Genomic DNA, 26,363 nt, shown 5'->3' with positions numbered 1-26,363 from the left:
GGTGTAAAAGCACCATCTTCCGAATTAAATAGGTATGTTCAAATCCTGGTTCTGCTTCATTCTAGCTGGGTGAATTTGGACTTACCTCTGATATCATGAAAATAAGACTACTTGCCCCTAATTCAATGGGATAATGTGTGTAAGGTGCTTGGCACATTACCTGGCACAAGATAAGCACAGATAACCAAACTCTTGTGGATTAGATTTGTTGCTAGCCTAGACATTTCCTTGTTTATTACATAGACTAGTAGCCCTGCACACGAATTCGTGCACCAGTAGCTCTTTGCGGGGCCTGGCCACTCTGTGCCCGCTGCCCAGAGGCTCTCCACTGCCCAGAGGCCCATCCACAGCCGGGGGGGAACACTTGCCTCATTGCTGCAGCGATGAAGCAAGCATTCCGCCAGGCCGCTCACGCTGCCCAATCTCAGCGGCCGCCCCCCTGGGACTGGGGAATTCTGGTGGGGCTGAGAGGACTGGGCACCACCATCTTATGGCTATGGGCGCTTCCATCTTTGTGATGGTTAATTTGCATATTACCCTTTTATTATATAGGATGCTATGTATTCTCTGAGAAGACCACAAAGTGCACTAAAAGGAACCCACAGAAAGGCACTGCTGTAAAAGGGTGAAGGGGTGTCCAGATTATTGCAGCCGCATTACCCTAGCCCACAGAGACCTTGGTCCACTAAGGGTTTTCAATGAAGTTTATTCTGTTTACATTTCAGGAATAGAATGCCTGCACATGTTCAAAGTGCCCAGGTTTCCACCAAAAGTGGTCAGGAAACAAGCAGTCTCCCCAGCAGAATTTCTTCTGAAACCAAGTACAAAGGGAAAAGATGAGAATAAGGAGTATCTTCTATACCGAAACACCTTCCTAAAATTGAAGGGTGTCTTTCAGCCTTCACCTCTCCCTTGCATCCAAAAGACCCCAGCCAGCAAGCGGTCCTTCAGGTAATCAGCCTCATTTGTCTTAATAATTCATAGTCAGCTTATGTTTGAAAAAGCTTTTGGTGAAAGTCTCATTCAGTCCACCAACAAACACTGAGCCAGGCATGCTGTTAAGTTGCTTCACACCACAGTTCTTTCTGAGCAGGCTGGGTTAAGGTGTTGACACTCGCATGCTATCAGTGAAAAATCTTTCCTAAATCTGGTTCAGACTTACATGCCTAGATTCAAGCATTTGAGCTCTCTCCAACCTGCTTCCTAAGAGGCTACCCATTTAGCAGAGGAATTCAAATCAATCAGGAATCAAGGCTTTTAGTTTGTTTTCACCACTCCAGTGAAACACCTGCTTAAAAGCTGACTCTAGGCCAGCCATGGGCAAACTACGGCCCATGGGCCGGATCCGGCCCGTTCGGCTGTTCTATCCGGCCCGTGGAGCCGAAAGAGCAGAGGTTTCTCTTCCTCTCCCCTCCGCTCCTTTACTTTGAATTTATATTAGTTCACACAAACACTCCATCCATGCTTTTGTTCCGGCCCTCCGGTCCAGTTTAAGAACCCATCGTGGCCCTCGAGTCAAAAAGTTTGCCCATCCCTGCTCTAGGCCCTGGACGGTAATCAGTTGGTTAGAGCCGTGGTTGGCAAACTGTGGCTCATGAGCCACATGCGGCTCCTTGGCCCCTTGAGTGTGGCTCTTCCACAAAATACCACGGCCTGGGCGAGTCTATTTTGAAGAAGTGGCGTCAGAAGAAGTTTAAGTTTAAAAAGTTTGGCTCTCCAAAGAAATTTCAATCGTTGTACTGTTGATATTTGGCTCTGTTGACCAAGAGTTTGCCGACCACTGGGTTAGAGCATCCCTCCCTATATGCAAGGTTGCTGGTTCAATCCCAGTCAAGGCACATAGAAGAAGCAACCAATGAATGCATAAAGTAAGTGGGACAATAAATCAATGTTTCTCTCTCTCTCTCTCTAAAAGTTAATAAAAATATTTTTTAAAAGATTCTAAACATACCTGTTTTTAAGTACAGTTTAATTTGCTCTATTATTTTTATTTTGTCTATATTGACTCCATCTAGTGAGTATTAGTTTTGTGTTTTTTCTTTCTTAGAGTTAGCTTTTTCTGTGTATTTTGGAATTTTGGATTCTGGGCTCATCTCGAGTGGAAGGTTTTTCCTCTTTCTTCATATGGCATGTGTGTCTGCTTATCCCTCCCTCTCTAGTAATTTTTCAGTTGCCACCACCCCAAGCCCCCAGGCCTCACATTCAGAAATTTAGAACCAGGTCAAATAATGGTGGGGTGGGTGTCCTGCCCCATGAGTATTAGGAATGTTGCAGACCCAGTCCCAGGCCAGCAAGCAGCTTGGCTTAGTTCTGGTTGGGAGGCTTTGTCTGTGTTCTCCAACCTGCCTGAGCTTAAACTGTCCTATGAGCCATGGTGCCAAGCAGGAGTAGACAGCAGCTGTTCTGGCCTCATGCAAAGAATGGTGGGAGCCCTACTCTGGGCCTTGGTTTTAATAAGTGAGCCAGGCAACATTTCCCAACACTACATCACCCTGTATTGAGAAGAGCATTTTATTCTGTTTTCCCACAAGGGCCAAATTCTTATCCACTTTCGTTGTTTCTAGCTCAGGAAATAAGCACGCTTATGGCTTTAGCCCCACTAACATATTGAGTTTCTATCCAGAGAGGTGTTCCTCTTGACCTGGAAGACAGCTTTGATCTTTTCAATTGTTTTATTTTACCACTAGAGGCCGGATGCGTGGATTCATGCACTGGTGGGGTCCCTCTGCCTGGCCTGAAACGGGCTCTCCACATCCCCCAAGGAGTCTGGGTTGCAAGAGGGCGGTTCTCGGGTGACTTACCCTGGAATCGGGCTCCCTCCTCTCTTCTCCCAATATTATGTCACTTTCTCTCTGTATCTGTCTCGCTTCTTTCATCTCACTTTACCCTAATTTTGGCGGTAACTGATGACTTGTGGGCATTTAGCTGCAAAATGCAATTATTTAGCAAACAGGATTTACTTAGCCTGGAATCTAGTTGGCCTAGGGCAGGACCCTGCTCAATGTCAGGCTCCCACCCAGGCCCTTCCACCCAGGCGGAGACCTGTGGCGGCAGGAACCTCCTTCTTCCCACCTGAGCTGCTCCTTCGCCTCCTTTCCTCCCCAGAGGTTGCCTGCTGGCGCTACTGTCTGCCCTGGAAAGAGGGAAGCTGTGGCTGGTTTCCCAGCTGAGAGTGGTAGCGGGAAAATTCGCTGCCTCCACTGGAAATCCATATTAGCGGATGGGCTGGCGTGGGTGCCAGACATTGGGGCCTCAGCCAGTAGGTTCTATATGTCTCATCATTTAGCTAATTGAGTCGAAAAGTTTCTGTAAGGGCCAGACCCACAACCTCTGCAATGGGCTAGAGGTCTGGTGGGGAGCCAAAACTGAAGTGGGGAGCCAATGGGCTAGACTCGATGCACAGATTTGTGCACCGGTGGGGTTTCTCAGCCTGGCCTATGGGGATCGGGCTGAAACTGGCTCTCCGACATTCCCCGAGAGGTCCTGGATTGCGAGAGGGAGGTTCTTGAGTGATGCACCCCGGAATCGGGCTCCCTCCTCTCTGGTTCTGGATGCATCACCCAAGAACCACAGCTGCCAAGTCACCACAGCTGCCAAGCAGCTCCTGCGTTGAGCATCTGCCCCCTGGTGGTCAGTGCTCATCATAGCTACCAGTTGGCCGGTCACTTAGGCTTTTATATATATAGATTATTGCAATGTGTTGGAGATAGGAGGTTGTGTGTGTGTGTGTGTGTGTGTGTGTGTGTGTATGTGTGTGTGTGTGTGTGTGAGTGGGGGTGCTCAAAGCAAGAATTTGAAATGCCTTCTTGAGCCAAAATTTATATAGAGGTTTGTAGCCTGAAACCTAACTTTTAATGATTTCACAGCACACTAGTTTCCACATTGGAATTACTCATGGATGCTCAGAATACCTCTCCAGGGGTTCTGATATTGGTTCACTCTGTGTTCACCTGAGATGGGCCCCAGGCAAGACAAAGGTGGGGATGGAGGAGTAAGTGGTCATAGGGAAAACAAGAGAGTGTCACTGAGGTTGGACTTCTGTTCTTTACGGGATGGAGATCAGAACCTTGATTTCAAACACACTTGATTTCTTTAAGGATAACCCCTGCCTCCTGCTCTCAGAGCTCTCTGCCACTGTCCAGCCACTGGTAACGGTGGTATTGTTATCTCCCTTGCTGCTCTTTATGGCTCATATTGTATATGAATCCATACATGCCAAAAGTTGATTTTTATCATTGTGCTCTTTGGAATGTAAGATAGCTATTTCTGGAAATAGCACTGATACATTTGAAAAAGATAAATGAAGTGGGAGGACCTGCCCTACCAGATTTCAAAACTTTTCATGAAGCCCAGCCGGTGTGGCTTAGTGGTTGAGCATTGACCTACAAACCAGGAAGTCGAGGTTTGATTCCTGGTCAGGGCACATGCCCGGGTAGTGGGCTTGGTCCCCAGCGAGGAACATGCAGGAGGCAGCTGATCAATGATTCTCTCTCATCATTGATGTCTCTATCTCTCTCTCCCTTTCCCTTCCTCTCTGAACTCAATAAAAATATATTTTTAAAAACTTTTCATGAAGATTCAGTAGCTAAGATATTATGGTGTTGGCACCAGGCTAGTTAGACGAATGGAACAGAATACAGAGCCCCAACCAGACCCATACACATATGGAAGCTTGATATACAACAGAGATAGCATTACAAACCAATGAAGAAAAAATGGCTTCATCAATGGTAGTGAGACAAGTGGCTATCTATCCAAGATTCCTACTTCCTATCATAAAGTCCACGTAGATTAAAGAGATAAATATGAAAAGCCAAATAATAATAATAAAAAAGAAAGAAAACATAAGGAGAAAATATTTTTCACCTTGAAGTAGAAAATAAATTGAACCAAACACACACAAAAGACACACAAACATAAAGGAGCAGGTTGATAAGTTTACATTAAAGTAAAAATCTTACACACAAAAAAGGGAAATGTACAAAAATTTTGATGCAGGAGTTTGTGATAGTAGGAAATTGAAAATTATATCAATGTCCATTGATAAGTGAATGTATAAATCACTGTGGAAAACTTACTTGTTTTGACCATTCAGCATCTGAACCTACTTTCTGTGTTTGGAGACCCCCTTACCTGCTGAGGCAGAGTGCCCAAAATGTCAGATTCTTGCTTTCCCAGTCTGTCAGAAGCGAGGGCCTGGACACATAATCCAGACTCCACCACTCGAACAAGCCTGCCCAAACTTTAGGCAATAGCAAGGGCTGCCCTGACCCCATAAGCAGGGAGGGGCAGCAGTCCCAAGTGGCTTCCAGCATTACTGCACCGGTGTCCTGGGTCAGCAGTGCAAGATATAGAGTCTTCCCAGGAGCCATGGCTGTGGCCTCCCCATTGGACACTTTTTTTTAACCTGGCAGCAGAGCCTGAAAACCCTATTCTCCCACCTTTCCAAAGGTTTTCTGAGTTTTTAAATAAATTCCTTTGTTCTTGTTTGTTTAAATTAGCCAGTATTTGTGTCTGTTGCTTGCAACTAAAACCTCTAACCCTGATAGATTATGGATTACAACATATCTATACTAATAATAAACAAATATGTAAATTGACCGTACCTCTGCGATGCCCACAGCCAATCAGGAGTGAGTATGCAAATTAACCCGACAAAGATGGCAAGCTATGCGCACGCAGGCGCTGAGCAGCCAGGGGCAGGGCGGGTTGCTCACCTGCCCTCTGTGTAGCTGGGGCAACGTAACGGGTGTCCCCAGAACCCCGCCTGCTTCGAGCCTGTGGCTAGCGTGCATGTGCGCTGGTGCCAAGCAGCCGGGGTCCCTAGGATGCCACTGGAATGTCCGGGCCTGTCAGCCTTCCTGGGGGTGGCTGGAGTTTGCAGTCCTTTTGGTTTGTACAGCCCCTAGACCGGAAGTGGAAACCAAGAGCACGGGGAGCACCAGGAATTCTGGGAATCGTAGTTCTGGTGGCAGATGCATTGCGGGATCTCCTAGACCCATGGTCAGCAAACTGCGGCTCATGAGCCACATGCGGCTCTTTGGCCCCTTGAGTGTGGCTCTTCCACAAAATACCACGGCCTGGGCGAGTCTATTTTGAAGAAGTGGCATTAGAAGAAGTTTAAGTTTAAAAAATTTGGCTCTCAAAAGAAATTTCAATCATTGTACTGTTGATATTTGGCTCTGTTGACTAATGAGTTTGCCAACCACTGTCCTAGACACTAGAGCAAAGTGAGCCTGGAGCAAGTTACTGTTGCAGGTGGGGGATGGAGAGAAAGCAAAGGTGAGAGATGTAAGTAAAGTCACAGTGTCGAGGAAAAATTAAAGGGAAGATATCCTGCAACTTCTAGGAAATCTCCACCAATGGAGCAAAGAAAAAAAAAAAAAGGCCTCTATTATTCTGTGAGCACCAAACCAAACTGGGTTGGGGTCTCAGACAATTCGCTCATATGATTGTAAAGACAGACAGAAACTCCCAGATTGGAGAGGGCTCACCTGTGGGCTCCCAGATTGGAGAGGGTGCAGATTGGGCTGAGGGACACCCCCCCCCGCCCCATGCACGAATCTCCGTGCACCGGGCCCCTAGTTTATATATAACATACATAAGAATGGCATTTAATTCTTTTAGTATATTGACAAGTATTTTATTTTTTATTTTTAAAAAATATATCTTTATTGATTTCAGAGAGGAAGGGAAAGGGAGAGATAGAAACATTAATAATGAGAGAGAATCATTGATCAGCTGTCCCCTGCACAATCGGGGATCGAGCCTGCAGTGCGGGCATGTGCTCTGACCAGGAATAGAACTGTGACCTCCTGGTTCATAGGTCACCACTTAACCACTGAGCAACCCTGGCTGAGCTTGACAAGTATTTTAATTTGTTAACAAATAAAATTCAGTCTAGAATTAAATCTCAATGCTTTACTAAAGTAGCCACTTTAGCCTTAACTGGTTTGGCTCAGTGGGTAGAGCGTCGGCCTGTGGACTGAAAGGTCCCAGGTTCGATTCCGGTGAAGGGCATGTACCTTGGTTGCGGGCACATCCTCAATAGGAGGTGTGCAGGAGGCAGCTGATCGATGTTTCTCTCCCATCGATGTTTCTAGTTCTCTATCCCTCTCCCTTCCTCTCTGTAAAAAATCAATAAAATATTTAAAAATAAATAAATAAATAAATAAAGTAGCCACTTTAGGGTATATACAATGTGAAATGCTATTTTCCTCTTTGTATTTTCATTGTGAAAAAAGGTGTGGGGGGATTTAATCAAATTCTTAAAAATAACAATAATGATAAAAATAGTCACTTAGGTTCTTTGGTACTTTTAGGAAGTATGTTCTTTCTGTCCTTTTAGTTCTTCAAACGCAATTTCTATCATTACTTTTCTAGGCTTCCCTTTCCCAGTGAGAGCAAGGTTGGGCAGTTTGCTTCCCATCTGGCTTGTCCTGTGGTCCTAAGGAGAATGCTCTGTGGGAAGGAAGGGCCCATTTGCCGATGTAGCACTTACAGCATTCCCGAAGTGACAGACCTGGAGTATGATCACCTTATAAACAAGCAACTGTCCTCCATGGACCAGATTATTATAGTCTATGTGTTCTCAGCTAAGGAAAAGGACAAGACTATGAAGGAAGTGAACAAAGTGTACAGGGAGCAGAATAAAACTAGAAACATGCCTTGTATTCAGGTGAGTGTCATGTGTATAAAGACAAATTGTGAAATAATGTTGACTTGTATGTTATATCTTAATACAGTTCCTCAGCCACACTAAGGCTCATGGAAGGAATGCTGCCCTTCCCTTCTGAGGTTTCACCTTCATGTAAGAAAGGTCACAAGTCTTAAGGGTATATAGCTTCGTGAATTTTTACATATGTATATGTCTGTAAATTACCATCCAGAGCAAGATATACTGGTAGACTATTTTCAGGCCCCAAAGAGCTTCTTGTGCCTTCTCAGTCAATAAATCACCCACAGCACCCTAGCAGGTTTGGCTCAGTGGATAGAGTGTCGGCCTTCAGTCTGAAGGGTCCCAGGTTCGATTCTTGTAAATGCCTGGGTTGTGGGCTCAATCCCCAATAGGGGGTATGTAGGAGGCAGCCAATCAATGATTCTCTCTCATCATTGATGTTTCTCTCTCTCCCCTGCTCCCTTCCTCTCTGAAATCAATAAAAATATTTAAAAAAATAAATAAACCACCCACCTACCCACACACAGGTAACCAGTATTCTGACTTGTATCACCATAAGCTAGTTTTATCTGTTCAAGGCCTTCCTGTACTAGTATATGGAATCACACAGTGTGCACATTTCAAAACACACAGTACATTTTTATGCTTCCTCTGCCAGAGAATGGAAATGGTAAGTACTAGTCATGCCAATGTCTTCCAATTCTGCATCCTGGGCAGACATTACTAATCTGTCATTCTTGTCAACTGAGCCTAGACTGGACCCTAAACTCTTATTCTGATTGCACTCCAAGTAGCCTCTGCCAGTAGGTGTGAGTAGGCACTCATAAAACCTCTTCCACATGGTAGCCGTTACCCTCAACACATTTAATAAGTCTTTATGTCTTATCAATTCTATCCCTGAGACATTTTTTCCTAGTCATCCCTGTTTTTCAATCCCATTGCTTCTGCTTATTTTAGGCCTTTACCATCTCCCACCTGACTTTCTCCAGTAAGTTCCCTAATTTTCCTGCTTCTGGTCTTAGTCCCTCTGACATTTCCTACCTGTTGCAGGGTATTATTTTTGATATCTGAATATGACTGCATCATTCTGCTTAAAACCCTCTAAGGCATTCTCTTCAGGTCAAGTCCAAGTTCCTTTCCTGACATTGAGGGCCCACTCCCACCGGGGCTCTTCCCTGCATGTGCAGGTCCCTACTCCAACCCCAGTGATAGCTCCAGGGGGGACTTTAAAGAATGCTTAGGGACCCTCAGGTCTTGTTCTCCATCAGGTTGAAACACGTGAAAGCTGAGAGCTTAGGCACTGTCACCCTTTGCCAAACTGCTTCCAATAAGTTGCCTTTTTAGGATGTTGCCCTGAATATACCCTGAGCTTATTTTAAGGGGTGTTACATTATTTGCTACAGGCCTGGTATAACCTGTGTGAAGCCCAATGTGGAAATTGTCTCTCTGAATGAGAAGCTAGAAAGCTTTACTCCCACTAGACTGTGCCCTCTTTCCTGTCCATGAGATTTTGGTGCCCTACTGGGTTCCTCTCTTTACTTTGCCTTAAAGTATAGAATAAGCCCTAGCTGGTTTGGCTCAGCGCATAGAGCATCAGCCTGTGGACTGAAGGGTCCTGGGTTTGATTCTGGTCAAGGGCACATGCCCGGGTTGCGGACTCAATCCCCAGAAGGGGGCATGCAAGAGGCAGCCGATCAGACTATTGTGCCTTCTCTCCCATCATTGATGTTTCTATCTCTCTCTTCCTCTCCCTTCCTCTCTGAAATCAATGGAAATATATATTTTTTAAAAGTACAGAACAATGTTTTAGGCTGAATTATAACAATAGGGTAAAAAATTACTTACCACTTATCTGAAATCCATTTTTTCTTTTGGATCTAGAGCCTCTGTTTATATTGAAATTTTCTCATCATGATTTTTATAATTCATAATTTTCTCTTACACAATTCTTCCTTCAAACCACTTCAGGTGTTTTCCTTAAAAGGCAGAGTATAAGCAAACAACACAACTTAAAATGTAAATTTTAACTAAGGAAACATTATTTTTTTCTAGCAGAGTTGAGAGCAATCTTGCAGGGAGGTGACATGACATTTTGTAACTTTGAATGGTGAAGGGAATCCGGGCATAACTGGCTAAGAAACCTATGCTTCCGAAAAGTAGATTCTTTTTTAGATCATAAAAAAGGAAAGGAATGATCCTGTACCAGGGACACTAAAGGAATACAAATATGAATGTGGACAGTTATAAAACACAGAAAACTCACCCAAGAACTTCAGTCTCCTACAGAAGGGTTGCCTGGCATTCATTCTCTTTCATTCCACCTAACCAGGGAACCCTGGCCTCCTGCATGGTGCTGAAATTGTTGAGCTGTACTTGGAAACTGAACAGCAGTGGGAATCACTGGACACTCTGGTGGAAGCGTCAAGGGTGTAGATAAAGCTCCTGAAAGGGTGGCCTGAGCCACAGAGGGTGTGTGGTGGGTTCTGAGAGCACAGGATCTGGGAGTAGCAGCTCCACCTTCCCAGCCTGCTTTGAAGCTGGATTCCTCTGCCAATAGGCTGGGAGGTTCTTGATAACAGGATAATGTCTTATTCACAAGTATAGCCCCAGTGCCTATCATGGACCTAGCACGTGGTTAACACTTAAAACATATTTGTCAAATGAATAAATGAACCAATCAATGAGTGAATGATTTTTCAGCCTAAGGGTCGGATAAGGGTATATGGTCACTGCTAATTCTTTCTTGGTCTCGTGGGAGGTGCTTCTGGGACAGTGAGTTTGTGAACTGAGCTAGGTCTCCCCTGAAGAGAGACAAGCTGAGTGAATAAGAGACCAATACCTAAATCAGGAGTTCAACTTCTCACTGGAGCAACAATACACATTAAATTCCAAGGGCTCTTCCATCCTTGGTGCAGACAGTGCTCCCCAACGTCTGGCATCTAATAGACACTCAGTAAATGTTTGCTGAACTGATCAGAAATGCAAAGTCAGAATAAGATCAATAGAGCAAATATTTATTGAGTACTTATTATGTTGCAACCATTGTTTACCTGGAATATCATTTAATTCTCAAAAGAATCCTAAGTCCTAACCGGTTTGGCTCAGTGGATAGAGCGTTGGCCTGCACTCTGAAGGGTCCCAGGTTCGATTCTGGTCAAGGGCATGTACCTTGGTTGCGTGCACATCCCCAGTAGGGAGTGTGCAGGAGGCAGCTGATCAGTGTTTCTTTCTCATCATTGTTTCTAACTCTCTATCCCGCTCCCTTCCTCTCTGTAAAAAAAATCAATAAAACATATTTTTTTTAAAAAAAAGAACTATGTCTTTAAAAAAAAAAAGAAGAATCCTAAGTGGCTGGCTTTTCTGCATATGAGTCCATTGAGCACAGGTCCATTACTGAGACACAGGACAGTGAATCACTTGTCCAGGATTCCTCGGTTAAGAAGTGGTGGGGCTGGTGTTCAGATCATGGAGCTATACTCTAGAACAGTGGTCGGCAAACTCATTAGTCAACAGAGCCAAATATCAACAGTACAACAATTGAAATTTCTTTTGAGAGCCAAATTTTTTAAACTTAAACTTTTTCTAACGCCACTTCTTCAAAATAGACTCGCCCAGGCCGTGGTATTTTGTGGAAGAGCCACATTCAAGGGGCCAAAGAGCTGCATGTGGCTCGCGAGCCGCAGTTTGCCAACCACGGCTCTAGAACTCACACTCCTAAGCACCCCACCATGCCACATAGTGGTGTGGAGTAGAAAGTGGCTTAGGGAGCAAGAGTGGAATACAGTGAGGTGACTGGATTGGGAAGAAGGTGCCACACTTAGTCCTGTGGGGGAAGGAGTTGAGGAAGAGGTTTCGCATGCATTTAGTAGACGCAAGTAGTAGTTAAAATTATGAATTACCCAATGAATGTGTAAAGAGAATGAATGGCAGGAGGCAAGCTTGAAGATTTTTGTATAGTAGATATTTAGAGATCAAATAGAGAAAAAGCTGTGCCTGACAAAGACTAGGATGGAAGATAGAGAGGAATGGGAAGAAAACATAAGAGTGGGGCCACAGACTCCCAGGAGAGAGTTTGAGAAGGGGAGACTGTTCGATAACTTCAAATGCCATGAAAAGGTCAAGTAATACAAGAAACATGAAAATGTCCACTGGCGTTGGCAATACAAAGGCTATGAGGAGCTTATGAAGGCATTTCTAATGGAGCGGTGGGAATAGAGTAGAATTATTGGTTCAGAGATACAAATACTGCTGAATAGAACAAAAGGTTGGTTACCTAGAATATAATGTCTTTACCACTTTTTCTTTTTTTTAAAGAGTCGTTTGGATTCCTTTCGATTTCTCAAATACAACATAATCTCTGCATCTAAATTTACAGGCAGCAATTATCCACTTCTGGTTCAAAGGCACAATGTCATTCCAGGAATTTTTTTGGTAGGTGCTTTAAGATATATGACCCTTTTAACCGACTGTTGTGTATGATGCTTGCATGGCTTAGAGGTTATTCACAGAGTGCACAAAAGGCTAGAGAGAATGAGGAAATAGGTCAGCTCAAATCACAACCTTCTGTGGTAACCCCTTGACAAGAGGTCTTCTTATAAATGCAGGTCTTCTTATAACTGTTAGATTATCTGTATGGCCAATCACTCTAATGAAGTTAAAAATTAGATACTCTATTAACACTGAGGTGGCCAAAGAATTCACCTTGTGAATTAATATGGGATTATAAGTGCTAATTTTTAATTCTTGTGTTTAAGAAGCTTATAACCTAATTAAGGAGATAAGATATAGAAGATCCATAATTTAAGACTAAATACATAGACAATAATAGTGTGGTGATTGCTAGGGGGCACATGGGGTTGGAAGGTGGAGGAGGATATAGGGAGGGTAATTGGTGATAGATGGAGACTTGACTTGGGGTGGTGAACACACAATACAATATACAGATGTTGTGTTATGGAGTTGAACACTTGAAATCTGTATGGTTTTATTAACCAATGTCACCCCAATAAATTCAATAAAAAGATTTAAAAAAAAAGACTGAATAGAGTAACTACCATAAATGAGATAGCCTAATCTGGTAGAGAAAGCATGAACTTTGAAAACAAACAGACTTTAGTCCAAACCGTGGTTCTACTATTTTCTTTGCTGTGTGACCATGGCCAAATTACTAAGCCTCTCTGGGCCTGTTTGCTCCCTTACAAAAGGGGAAATGATAACCAATTTATAAAATTGTAAAAATTCAGTGAGATAATGTGCATAAAGCACTTATTTCAATTCTTGACATCTCGTGAGCATTTAATAAATGTTAATTTCCTTCCACCAATTTTTCTATTCAATAAATGTTTATTGAACGTTTGCTCGGTGCCAAGCACAGTATTGGGTACCAAGGATACAAAAATAAAAAAGCTTCAGTCCTTCCTGACAAGGAGCTCCTAGTCCAATGGGGAGACTGCAACCTGAGACTTCTTGTAATATGTGAGCTGGGCTCTAAAGATGGGAGGGATTTTGACAGAGGAAAGAAGAAGAAGGAGAAGGAAGTTTCAGGGAGAAGGGAATATTATTAGTAAAGGGGAAGGTTTGGAGCACAAGTACCTGGAGACTTGGTTTTTAGTCCTACACCATCCACTCTAACCAGCTGTATGTGTTTGGGTTAACCTCAACTGGAAGAGGAGAGGACTGGATTAGACCAATAATTCCCAACCCTGGCTGATGCCTTAGGTGCATGAAAAAAAAAAAAACCAAAAAGATTTCTGGGCCTCACACTAGAACAATTAAATCAGAATTTCTGTTGGTGGAACCCAGCATTCTCTCTTTAAAAAATTTTTTTAAATGTTTTAATTGATTTTTTTTTTTTAAGAGAGAAAGGAAGGGAGAGAAAAAAGAAAGGAAGGGAGAGAGAGAGAAAAAAACATCCATCTATTGCCTCCCACCAGGGATCAAACTTGCAACCTGGGTATGTGCCCTGACTAGGAATAGAACTGATGACCCTTTGACCCTTTGGTATGAGGATGAGGCCCAACCAACTGAACCACACTAGCCAGGTCCCAGGATCCTCTTTACATCAACTTTATGATGATATATTTTACATGCTATATAATGCACTTACTTATGTAAGTGTACTGTTCCAATGACTTGACAAATGTATACACTGGTGTAACCACCTCCACAATCAAGATGGAAAATTTTGCCATCACCCCAAAAGGTTTCCTTTGGCCCTTTAGCTGTAAGACCTTCCAACCTCATCCCCAGATGATCACTGTTCTGCTTTCTGTCACTACAGATCAGGTTTGCCTTTGCTAGAATTTCACCTAAAAGATTCATAACATAAGTATTCTTTTATCTGGCTATTTGGGATATCAGTGTTTTTTATAAGGTTCCCTGGATCATTATAATGAGAAGCAATGGACTAGATGGCCTCTCAGGACCCTTCCGGCTTAAAAAATGCCATGATTTCATCTGCTAGTCTAGAGGTACTTTATTAAAGTTGCTTTTTAGGAATAACAAGTCCTACTGCTATAATAATTTGATAATGCTAACACTAATATTTATGGAGCTTTTTCCTATGTGGCCAGGTTCTATGCTAAATTATTCAAATGTATTTTTTTTATCTAGATCCCCACAACCCAGGAGGTAGGTACTGATATTATCCCTGAAAGTAGAGGTGAAAACTGATACTAGAGAGATTAAGTAACCTGTGGGAGGTCAAGAAGCTAGCAAGCAGTGATGTCACCGTTCAAACCCAGATTTTCTCACCATAAGCAGAGACTTCGCTTTTAATCATGAGATTCTACAAGAACGCCTACAAGGAGAAGTCTCAGTTCCCACTGCTGCAGACATTCTTAAGAAGTCTAAAGTGCCCTAACCAGTTTGGCTCAGTGGATAGAGCATCGGCCTGCGGACTGAAAGGTCCCAGGTTCGATTCTGGTCAAGGGCATGTACCTTGGTTGCGGCCACATCCCCAGCAGGAGGTGTGCAGAAGGCAGCTGATCGATGTTTCTCTCTCATCAATGTTTCTAACTCTATCCCTCTCACTTTCTCTCTGTAAAAAATCAATAATATATATATATAAAGAAGTCTAAATTGATACTAGACACTCAGGTTCCTTGTCGATGAGTTCCAGCTGGGGAGACGAGACTCTCTGAAAGGGTCATTTAGCATGAAAGGCAAAGAGCCTCTTACCTTAATCTAAAAAGTAAACCAGTTTATTACAAGTGTCAAATGACATTTAGACAAGAAAAAAGAGACTCAGCACAAAGGAGATGGGGCAGAGGCTATGCATGTCCTTTGAGATGCACACTAAACAGAGAAAGCAAGGCTAGCTCATCCACTGGTTTCACTAGAGTAAACCGAGTACCTTCCTCAGAATTCAATCCGAATACACACAAAAATCTATTTTCAGTCTTTAAAATACACATCCCTGTCCCTCTGAACAATGGACAATGAGTCTTATTCTGTGGTAAGGAAGTCTCCCCACAGTACCTGGCCTGTGATCAAATATCACCCTGCTCCTGCAGGCCTGTTTGATCCTGTGAGTCTTGGCAGACTCGCTTGGCTGGTTTATAGTCTGTGCTTCCTATAAATTTACTGATGGTTGAAAAATAAAAAAATAAAAGAAAAAGAAAGCATCAGCACAGTGGAAGCATATGAGTGTTTGTCCTCCTTAAGCATAACTTACCTGTAATATCCAAATCAAAGGCTTGTCAGCTGAGATCCTCCCAGTTCCCTGTTAGAGAATATTAAACATTTGTGATCACCTAAAATAAACAGGCTCCTGTTCAAACCCTGGCTGTCTGGGTCTGGCTGTCAAGCCAAGGGCAATGCTAAGGCCTCAACCTGCCTAGTTGTCTGTCCACTGGGTGACAGTGTTGATCCGTTCAAAATAGTAAATGTGTTTTGTCCTGGGGCCAGAAAACTCCGGGAAACACTGCACCAAATGGCATTCTCCGGGCCTTGGGGACCGCCCTGTCTTTCTTCCTGGAGCAAGGCAGGATGATTCTGTTTTCTTAACTTGCAAGGGAAAATATAGGTGAATTGTTCCGATGTCACCATGTTGGTCTGGATTTCTCTGGGCAAAGCAGTACAGGGAATGGATGTGATTGTCCACAAGAAGTGTGCCTCATTTTTCTGGTAATTTAACAAAGGCAAAACGCAAAGAGCATTGTGAAAACTAAGCTGAAAATTTATTTCAGTTGCTTACTTTAATTGCATTAGGATGGATTGATTCTTTCACCAAGGTGTTCACTTTTTTTTTTTTAATCCTTACCTGAGGATATGTTGTTGTTTTCTAATTGATTTTACAGAGACAGAAAGGGAGAGGAGAGAGAGGAACATCAATGCGAGAGGTAAACATCGGTTGGTTGCCTCCTGTATGCAACCCAACCGAATCCGCAACCTGGGCTAGTGCCCTGACCAGGAATCAAACCCTCGAACTTCCAGTGTACAGGATAACCTTCCAAACAACTGAGCCACACTGGCCAGGGCACTATGGTGTTTATTTTTATACAAATGGGCTAGTTTGGGGGATGTTCATTCCCCAGGGCTCTGAAGAGGGGCAAGATTGACTTTTGTGGAATGTTATTTACAAATTACCAGGCCATGGTTTTACATTATTCTGTCTGTTCTAACATGATCTCTGTCTTCAAATGGAGAAAAATAAGAACAAATACTATAGTAAAATTCAATGTGACCAGTGGGGTTATAGACCAGAAAGAGTTTGTCCACCTGGCACTAGTGGAGCCAAACACGAAACAGAACTACAGTAGAGAAATACTATTTTATTTATTTTTATTTTTAAATTTATTTTTGTAGTTTTATAACTTTCTTTGACAATCAGTAGTTAGTTCTCATCCACATTAACTGTTTGTAGATTTTTGAAAGTGGTGACAGATACAGAGGTAACCAACATATGGAAGATTGTTTGGGGAATCTTCATCCTCATTATGTTTTCTGGACAACCGCACCCTAATACTGTATGGGACAGACAGTCCTTATTCCTTTGGCTCAGACAGCTTTGCTGAACCTGGTGTCAGTGCTGCATCTGCAGTCCCCATCTCCTTCATGACAAATTTCTGGATCTCTTTGAGTGCCTGAGGGGCACACTTCTTGAAATCCACTCCATGGATGTGCTTGTGGATGTTGATGGTGTGTTCTCTGGTCACTACCTTGTTGATGGCAAAACGGCCCTTCTTCTCGCTACCTTCTTTCTGTGGGGAGCCATTTGCTGGGCCCAAGTTGGAAAGAAGTTGGCTGTTTTATTGATGAATGGCGCCATCCAGGAGAATGGAGAACGGGAAGCTAATGCTCAAAACCCCAACTCCTCAAGGCATGTAGGTTACAGATTATATAGGGCAAAATCACAAGACACTGTGGGTTGGAGGGTCTGCGGTTTTGCTGGGAGCTGATTGGTTGGAGGTGAGGTAAGGGTAATGAATCATCTCTTCAGGTCTTTGAGGACAGTTCTGAGGTCTGTTCTGGGGGCTCTCTGTCCAGTCCCATGGGAAATAGCCAGAAGCTTGTTCCACCTTGGGGCTCAGGAGTGAAATGTAACTTAGATCAAAATGCTATCTTTAGTCTGGCAGAGGTCCCAGCTACTGTCTTCTGCTGCCTTGGTGGTTGCTGATTATTCAGGGGAAAGGCTAAGTCTCTGAGGGGCATATAGAGAAAGGGATATGCTTTTTAAAGTCAAGATTTAAAACTTAATTTAACCAAAGCCCTAGGACCCTTGTTTTCAGGGGAAATGATGGAGATAGGTTGTGATAATGCAGTAGATGACAGGGCGTGATGTAACTAGCCACATTCCCATTTCGAAAGGACAAGACAAACAAGGAGTGAGTGCTTCAAGATGCTTTAAGAGGGTTGGTTTGGGCAATTTTTTGTTCTGCACGCCCTCTTTCCCAAATAAAGAGGACAATGTTTCAGAATATTGGGACTCTTTGTTATATAATCAGTAATAAAGTCATATTAATGTGGGACTCTGTTCCAAATTCTTTTAAATCAGATGAAAGACTAACATAAGATTACCAATATACCATAGTATTACCAATTTAACATAATATTACCAATTTACCCCAAAACTTTTTTAGTATGTAAAGTTTTTTCTCCTTTGCTATATTTTATATTATGTAGCCTGACCTATTTGTGCTGATAAGTTAGCACAGTTATATTTATTACACTTACCATAAAAAAGGTAATATATATATATATATATTTTTTTTTTTTTTATTTTTTTATTTTTTTATTTTTTTTGAAGGGAAAGGAGAGAGAGATAGAAACATCAGTGATGAGAGAGAATCATTGATCAACTGCCTCCTGCATGTCCCCCACTGGGAATCAAGCCTGCAAACCGGGCATGTGCCCTTGACTGGAATGTGACCTGGGACCCTTCAGTCCGCAGGCCGACGCTTTATCCACTGAGCCAAACCAGCAAGGGCACAAAGGTGTTTTTTTTAAATATTTAAAAATACACTAAAGCTGAAGTAGTATTTTCTTAGGCAGTTCTACTTGAGTTCTGAGGTTAGAAATACAAATGGGTTGTCTGGCAGCACGCAGATGTGACAGGCTCTCACTCCCTGGGACTCACACTGACATTGACAAACAAAAAACAAAAGCCCGTAAAAGCCAGAATGTAAAGCCCTTAAGCTGTGAGTGACTTCACTCTGCTCTTGGGACACTTCAAGGCCTATCTGGTCCTTATCTACCACACCCAGACAGGGGACTACTTATGACAAACTGTAACCACAAGCATTTTGATCTAAGTCTTTGTTAGATATTAAATTTCTTTAGTGAACTCTTTCCTTTCAAACAGCTCATGGTTTTCTCCTTCAACATTGGATTTAACTCAAATTTAGTATAAATGACTAATAATAACCTCCATTAAAGAACCTGTTTTCATTTATAAAGCATTCAGTATATTTCATTTTGTTGAAATCTTATAACAGTTCTGTGAGGTCAAAGGTCAGTTACCTCTTCCTGACTGGGGAGGCTGAGTTTGAGAGGTGAAGTGGCTTATGAAGATACGCAGCTAATCAATCTGGGGTTGGGTTGACAACTTCCAATCCTACACTCTTTCTACTGCATATCAGAAAATGAGAGGGGATGTAAAGTGATACCAACACTTTGGAATACAGTATGGTGGTTTCTAAAAAAAAAAAAAAAAATTAAAAATAAATAGAATCTTACCTAATAAAAGAGAAACATGCAAATTAACCATCATTCCGCTACGCCCACAGCCAATCAGAGTGAGTATGCAAATTAACCCAACAAAGATGGAGGTTAATTTGCATACGCAGGTGCAGAGCGGAGCCGAGTGAAGCTTGCTATGAGGGGAAGTGGGGCGGTGGCGGAGGGAGCTACTGTAGTGGTGCTTCAGACAGAAGCAAGGACTTGCGGCTCCAGGCTGCCCGGGAGCGAGGAGGTGCCGGCTTCCAGGCAGCCAGGGAGCAGGAACTTGTGGGCTCCGGGCCCGGGACCAGGGACTTGCCGGCTCCCCGGCAGCTAGGAGTGAAGCCAGGGGAAGGAAGGCCTATTCTTGCATGAATATCATGCAATGGGCCTCTAGTTATCATATAATCCAACAATTCCACTCCTGGTATATAACCAAAAGAATTGAAAGCAGGGACTGGAACAGATGTTTATTTCATAGCAACATTATTCACAATACTAAAAAGGTAGAAAACAACCCAAATATCCATCAACGGATGAATGGATAAACAAAATATGGTGTCTATATACAGTGAAATATCTATTTGGCCTTAAAAAGGAATGAAATTCTAATACATGCTGTAACACGGATGAATGCTATGTGAAATAAGTGAGACACAAAAGGACAAATACTGTATGATTCCACTCATGTTGGAACCGGACAACCAATGAGTCTGAGTTGCCTGTCACTACTTGAGCCAATTAAGCAGAGACACGGTTGAATCATATATGAGCTTTTATTCCAACACTGCCGGCAGTATGGGAGAGCAGCAGGTTATCCACAAAAATATAATCTGCAACCCCCCATAAACCAGCTGCTTATATTGGGTAGGACAAAGATTACATGGGGAAGTAGGAATTACAGGCATGGGGAAGTAGGCAATGCGGGTTGGGGTGGGATTCCATTGTTTGGACAATAAGGTTGTTAATTTTAATGATATTAGATAGTTCTTGAATGAGAATGGACCACATCCCATGGCTGACTCCCAGGTCCCGGGGGCATACAACTCCCAGGCAGGTTAGAATGTCCTTTCTTTAATCAAAACAAGGTAATCACTGTTAATAGAGCATATTTAATATTTCATATAACTATAGCTAGTCCCCAATATTCTATTTTTGCCCTAACCATGTGAGGTACCTAGAATAGTCAAATTCATAGACAGAAAACAAAACAGTGGTTAGCAGGGGTTGGAGGAGATAAGAATTTGGAGTTCTTGCTTCAAGGGTACACACAGAGCTTCAGGTGGTGATAATGAAAAAGTTCTGGAGATGGATGGTGGTGATGGTTGTACAACAATGTGAATGTACTTAATGCCACTGAACTGTACACTTTAAAAAGACTAAAGTGATCAATTTAATTGTGTATATTTTACCACAATAACAACAATAAAAAGAAGTGGGGAGGCAGTGTAGGAAAAATATAAATATCTGACTTGTTGGGTAACCACAGATAATTAACCTTTCTAGTCCTCAATTTGTTTATCTGTAAAGCAAGGGTACTGGATTAGATGATGTTTAGGTACCTTCCAACTCTAATAGTTAACAGAAAAATGCATGTTCTGAGGAGGAATTCATTCAGGATTTCTATTGGGGTCCCACCACAATGGTCCAACACTTATGGAAAAGATACATCTTTGGACAAGTGGTAGGAGAAAAACTGACATTTACTACACTTTTTAAAAACGAATGTTAGAGTTGCCAGGCTTATTAAAATGCAAACCTGTGCCCTGGCTGGTGTGGCTCAGTTGGCTGGAGCATCGTCCTGTAAGCTGAAAGATTGTGAGTTGGATTCCTAGTCATGGCACATTACCTAGGTTGTGGGTTTAAGCTCCAGTCATGGTCCATATAGAAGGCAACTGACCAATGTTTCTCTCTCACACATCAATATTTCTCTCTCTCTCTTCCTCTCTTTCTACATATCCTCTGGTAAGGATTAAATATATATATATATTATATATATATATGTGTATATATATATATATATATATATATATATATATATATATATATATGCCTATAAGAGATGTGAGGATGTCTAGACAAAGGTCTAGGTGCTTTCTGATTAAAAAAAAAATCCAGGCACCAATTAGAGGCTAGAGAAACTACAGAATAAAGTTGGTGAAGCTAATTATCTCAAATTTGGTGGGAAAAAATCTCTTATACAAATATAGTTTATATTTTAAGTAAATAAACATTTTAACAAATGCAATTTCTAATTACAAATATTTATGATCTCAAGAATACAAGTCAACATTCCTTGGAACCTTTACAAAAAAACCTTTGTATATCGCCGGAAAGCTCTTTGCTCTTTGTAGCAAATAGCCTGAGAAACTCAACTTCATCATAAGAAGCCATGGAATAAGTATAAACTTAATGGTAGCTTATATGTAAATATTCATAATCTTTTTTCTTAGAAAAAAAATTTTGTTCACATTCTCTATCATTTAGCTGCAGAACCCTTTTTCAGTATCACTCTTAATATTCCATAGATCTATTGATCCAAACAGCATATCATCTGGGCTTTTGCTTATAAGCAGGAAGTACAGATGATTTTAATGGGTCTCTCCCAGTCTCAATCCCCTCTGTGGTTTGCTTCAATAATAATTTGTAGGCAGTGTTGAACTAAAGAACATAGGACTTATAAGTTTTTCTCCTCACTAAAAACCAGAAAGGGAAATAATGAAATGTAAATAGGAACATTAATTATTTTGATCTGTATTATGAAGGGATCAAAATATTTAAGAGAATGTTTCCAGTTGAGCCTTCCCACCCCACCCCGGAATGTTGGCATTCCTCAGTGTACCTCTCCACACATTCACTCTTTCCCACAGATCCGGGAACTATCCCTGTATGCTGGTGACACCCATTTCTCCAACACCAGTCCAGACTTCTCACCTGAGCCTTGGGCCCATAGACCCAAGTGCCTACTGGTGATTGAAGGTGGGGGCAACCAATCACCCTAATTATCCCATTTCCAGGTTCTGATTTTAAAGGCATATTTGAACTAGAGCCTTCTATAGCTTCTGCCTGCATCCCTAAGAAAGTCTTATGAAAGACTCTGGGAGCAAAACCAGTACCTACCAAGGAAGTATGAAAATCTGGCTGAAATTGATGATTCTTATCCTTTCTGGGAAAATTGTAGTGGTTCTGTGCTTTAAATGCTAGCCTAGTTAGTAGCCATTTAAAAAAAAAGAAATGAGAGCATAAGCTTTGGAGTCCTAAACTTGAGTTTGCATCCCAGATCTTCCTCTTGTGGCTGGCCTCAATCTCCTCATCTGTAAACTGGGGAGAAAATCACCACTGTTGGGATGTTGTGAGGATTGAATGAGTTAGCATAGCAACTGGACCTGGATTTAATGGCCAGATTTAATTTAATTTATCTGTTTGTTGTGAGAATGTGTCTTCAAATGAAAATGTTTGTTCAAATGAGAATGTGTATACAAAAACTATTGGTAAACCAACAAATATTGCATAAACTGTTCACGTGTGGGTATGGAGCTCTGTGTTTATTAGGACTTTGACTAGTGAAGGTAGTAGTAAAGTAGTGGTGGTGGGATGCTGTGTGTGTGTGTGTGTGTGTGTGTGTGTGTGTGTGTGTGTGTAGAAATGGTTTAATGGGTTCTATGCTGAACCCTTGGTCTATTGTTTTTGGTATACCTGAGCCACAGCCTTTCCTTCTCTCTTCACTTTACCTTTTCATAAATCAGTAATCCTTAAACATGTTGTCCACCTGTGGAGCTCTTTAGACACTACAAGCCTCATCTCCTGGAGATTCTCATTCAGTAGATCTGAGTCGACCCTAAGTATCTATTTTAAAAAGTATATATATATATAATTGATTTCAGAGAGGAAGAGGAAGAGAGAGAGAAACATCAATGATGAGAGAGGATCATTAGTCGGCTGCCTCCTGCATGCCCCATACCGGGGATCAAACCCGGCTGTTGTGGCCCAGTGGTTGAGCATAGATCCATGAACCAGGTCTCGGTTCGATTTCCAGTCGGGGCACATGCCTGGCTTGCAGGCTTGATCCCCAGTAAAAGGATGTCCAGGAGGCAGCCCCATGCAGGAGGCAGCCGATCAATGATTCTCTCTCATCACTGATGTTTCTCTCTCCCTCTCCCTCTCCCTTCCTCTCTGAAATCAATAAAACTATATTTAAAAAAAATCTGGCATCCTTTCTATGGACCACAAAACTTCATGTAATCTGGCCCCTGGCTTACTTCGCCTCCACTTGCCCATTGGCTCCCACCGCTCTGGCCTCTTGGTTGTCCCCCCTCAGAGCCTTTACACACGGCGCTCACTTGGCTGGTTCTCTAGGCAGGTGCATGGTTTATTCTCTCACATAACCAGGTCTCTAGGTAAAGGCCACCCCCTCAGTGGTCTGTTTTATCTAAAAGAGCCTGTTTCACACTCCATTTCTTACCCTGCTTTACTTGGTGCATAGCATTCATCACTACTTAGCCTTGTATCCACTGGCATGCAGAAATGAACAAAATGGGCAGAGTCCCAGCATCCCAGTGCCTAGAAAAATAGTAGACTGTCAATAAATACAGGGTGTGGCAAATGTAGGTTTACAGTTGTTCATATGGAAAATACCATAATTCTATCTAATAAAAGAGTAATATGCAAATTAACCATCACTCCGTGACAAAAATAGCGACGCCCATAGCCACAAGATGGCGGCGCCCAGTCCTCTCAGCCCCGCCTCAGTCCCCCAGTCTCAGGGAGGGCTGCCGCTGAGAGCCTGCAGAGTAAGCGGCCTGGTGGAATGCTGCCCAGAGGCCCTCCTGACCCTTTATAAAAAACAAAAACAAATTCACTCCCCACCGCCCATCCCCTCCCAGCAGCAGCAGCCTGGGGTCTCAGCCTGGCAGGGGCGCGCACCCCCACGGCGCGATCCCCTGCCAGCAGCGGCAGCCTGGGGTCTCAACCACTGAGTCACACAAGCCAGGCAGATATGGAGAAATCTTGAATGTTTCTTTTTTAAAAAAAATATATTTTATTGGTTTTTTACAGAGAGGAAGGGAAAGGGATAGAGAGCTAGAAACATCTATGAGAGAGAAACATTGATCAGCTGCCTCCTGCACACTCCCCACTGGGTATGTGCCCCCAACCAAGGTACATGCCCTTGACCGGAATTGAACCTGGGACCCTTGAGTCTGCAGGCCGATGTTCCATCCACCTAGCCAAATCAGTTAGGGCTATCCAATATGTTAAAGAAAAAACCCTATCTAATAAAGAGGGAATATGCAGGGGAGGGCAGTTGGGGACGATCGGGCTGGCAGGGGAGCAGTTAGGCATCAATCAGGCTGGCAGGGGAGTGGTTAGGGGATGATCAGGCTGGCAGGCAGAAGCAGTTAGGGGCAATCAGGCAGGCAGATGAGCAGTTGGGAGCCAGCAGTCCTGCATTGTGAGAGGGATGTCTGACTGCCCTTTTAGGAGGATCGGGCCTAAAGGGCAGTCGGACATCCCTCGAGAGGTCCCAGATTGGAGAGGGTGCAGGTTGGGCTGAGGGACACCCCCTTCCAGTGCACAAATTTCATGCACCGGGCCTCTAGTGAATAAATAATAATACAAGAATAAACTGTTTTGAGCACTTACTTTTGCCATGCCCTGCACCATTTGACTGAGTGACTAAACAACTCACCTTTCTAACAGGAATGCCAAACCCCTCTTACTTTGCTTTGTCCCTTTCACTTATCAACCAAGTCTTTGTCCCAGCCTTTGATGGGGCCCCAAGCTTTTCTACAAGGCAGGAATTCCCCAAAAACATAAATATTGGAGACCCAAAAGGAAAAGAATATCTTCTGAGATTCATACATTTTCACATAACTAATTCCCTGGGTTCTGGCAACAGTCCTCTGAGGTAAAGTTGCTGTTTCCATTTTACATACAAGGAAACAGGCTTCAAGGAGATCCCAGAACTACAGGGAGGAGCTGAGATTTGAACCCGGGCTTATTTTTTGTTTTGAACCCAGTTTTCTTGACTCATAGTGCAAAATGGGGAAAATGAAGTTCCTGTTGCCAGCACTGGAATATATGCCTAGGTAGGTAGGGTAGAAAATTGTCTTCTCTTTGTTTTTCCATAAATGAGACTTTAGGTTTGCTGGGAGAGAGAGTTTTGGAGGTCTCAACATACCCCCTTTCTAGTCTCAACTGAAAGAGTTTTTGTCTGGATGCATTTTGGGACTTTTCATTAAGGTCAAGTGGTAAGTGCTTTAGAGGGTAGTTAGAATCGCTTTGCTTTTATTTCGTCATTAGGTCAATATTTGGTCACCATGAGGCTATCAGGTTCTGTTTGCTTGGTTTGTTTGGGAAAGTCATTTCCACTCAGTTTAATTCCTGGAACAATGGTATAACTGGTGTGGTTTAAATATTTAATCTCTCACCACAGTCAACCAGATAGTTGACAGAAAATAATATCTAGAAAAGAATAACTTTTCAGTTTACCAAGTGCTTTTGTAAAAAGATTCTCACACCAACTTCATGAGTAATTGGGAATCTAAACATTGGGCACAGTGGCATGGGGGAGAATATCTCAAGAAATGAAACCAAGTTTTAATATGTGAATAAACGAACAGAGGAATTAACTGCTCATTTAATTGACTTCTTAGACTTAGAGGAAGCCGATAATGAAAATAAATGCAGACTAAGGGGATTATGCTGTTTGAAGTGATAATTAGGATTCGTGTGTGTTCTGTATGTGTGAATGTGTCCTATATGGTGACTTAGGAAAATAAGAAAAAACTGACAAAATGCATAGAAAAACACCTTTAAATAAATAGGACTAATTTTCATATAATGAGATTCTAAAAATGTTCTTTAAATTTTTACAGATGTACATCCAAGGAAAATTACTATTTGCCAACTTTATTTTCAATGGTTATAGCACATCTGCTAAAGACCTTCATAAGCAAATTGTGAAGACAAGGGGTGATTATGATATGGGATACTTCCTACCCAGTGACTTCAGAATCCGGTAGAGTAACTACGCACTTTCTACCTATCTTATACTTTTAATTAGTAAATCCCAGACAAGGCCAATTGTCTGGGATTTACTTTTGCCTTTATGAGTATTTTTTCTTTACCTCAAACTTACTTTTGCCTTTATAAGTATTTATTCCTTGCCTCAAATCTTTTCTGGAAAGAGGTAGCTTATTTATTTAAAAGTTCAGTTCAAGGAAGACCAATTTCTTTTTAACAAGCAAATGTTCCCAAGACGTTAAACTAAGCTTAGAAAGAGTCAAACCAATAATTCCTTCAATTACATAGCACAGAGTATGACTTGATGGATGTTAACTTTCTTCTTCATTCTGTATGTCTTTTCTGACAGGGAGGTCATTTAAGTCAACAAATATAACACAATGAGAATGTACCCAATGGCTGACAGTCACTCTAAAGGGTGAAAATGTAGCTTTTAAACTTAATCTGCTGCTTTCACTCTGATAAATTATCATGTGAGGCATGTAAATGACCAAACAAAATT

This window comes from Plecotus auritus, assembly GCF_963455305.1.
Source record: "Plecotus auritus genome assembly, chromosome: 3".
Taxonomy (NCBI): domain Eukaryota; kingdom Metazoa; phylum Chordata; class Mammalia; order Chiroptera; family Vespertilionidae; genus Plecotus; species Plecotus auritus.
The sequence above is the reverse complement of the archived record's forward strand: the minus strand, read 5'-3'. Positions refer to the sequence as shown.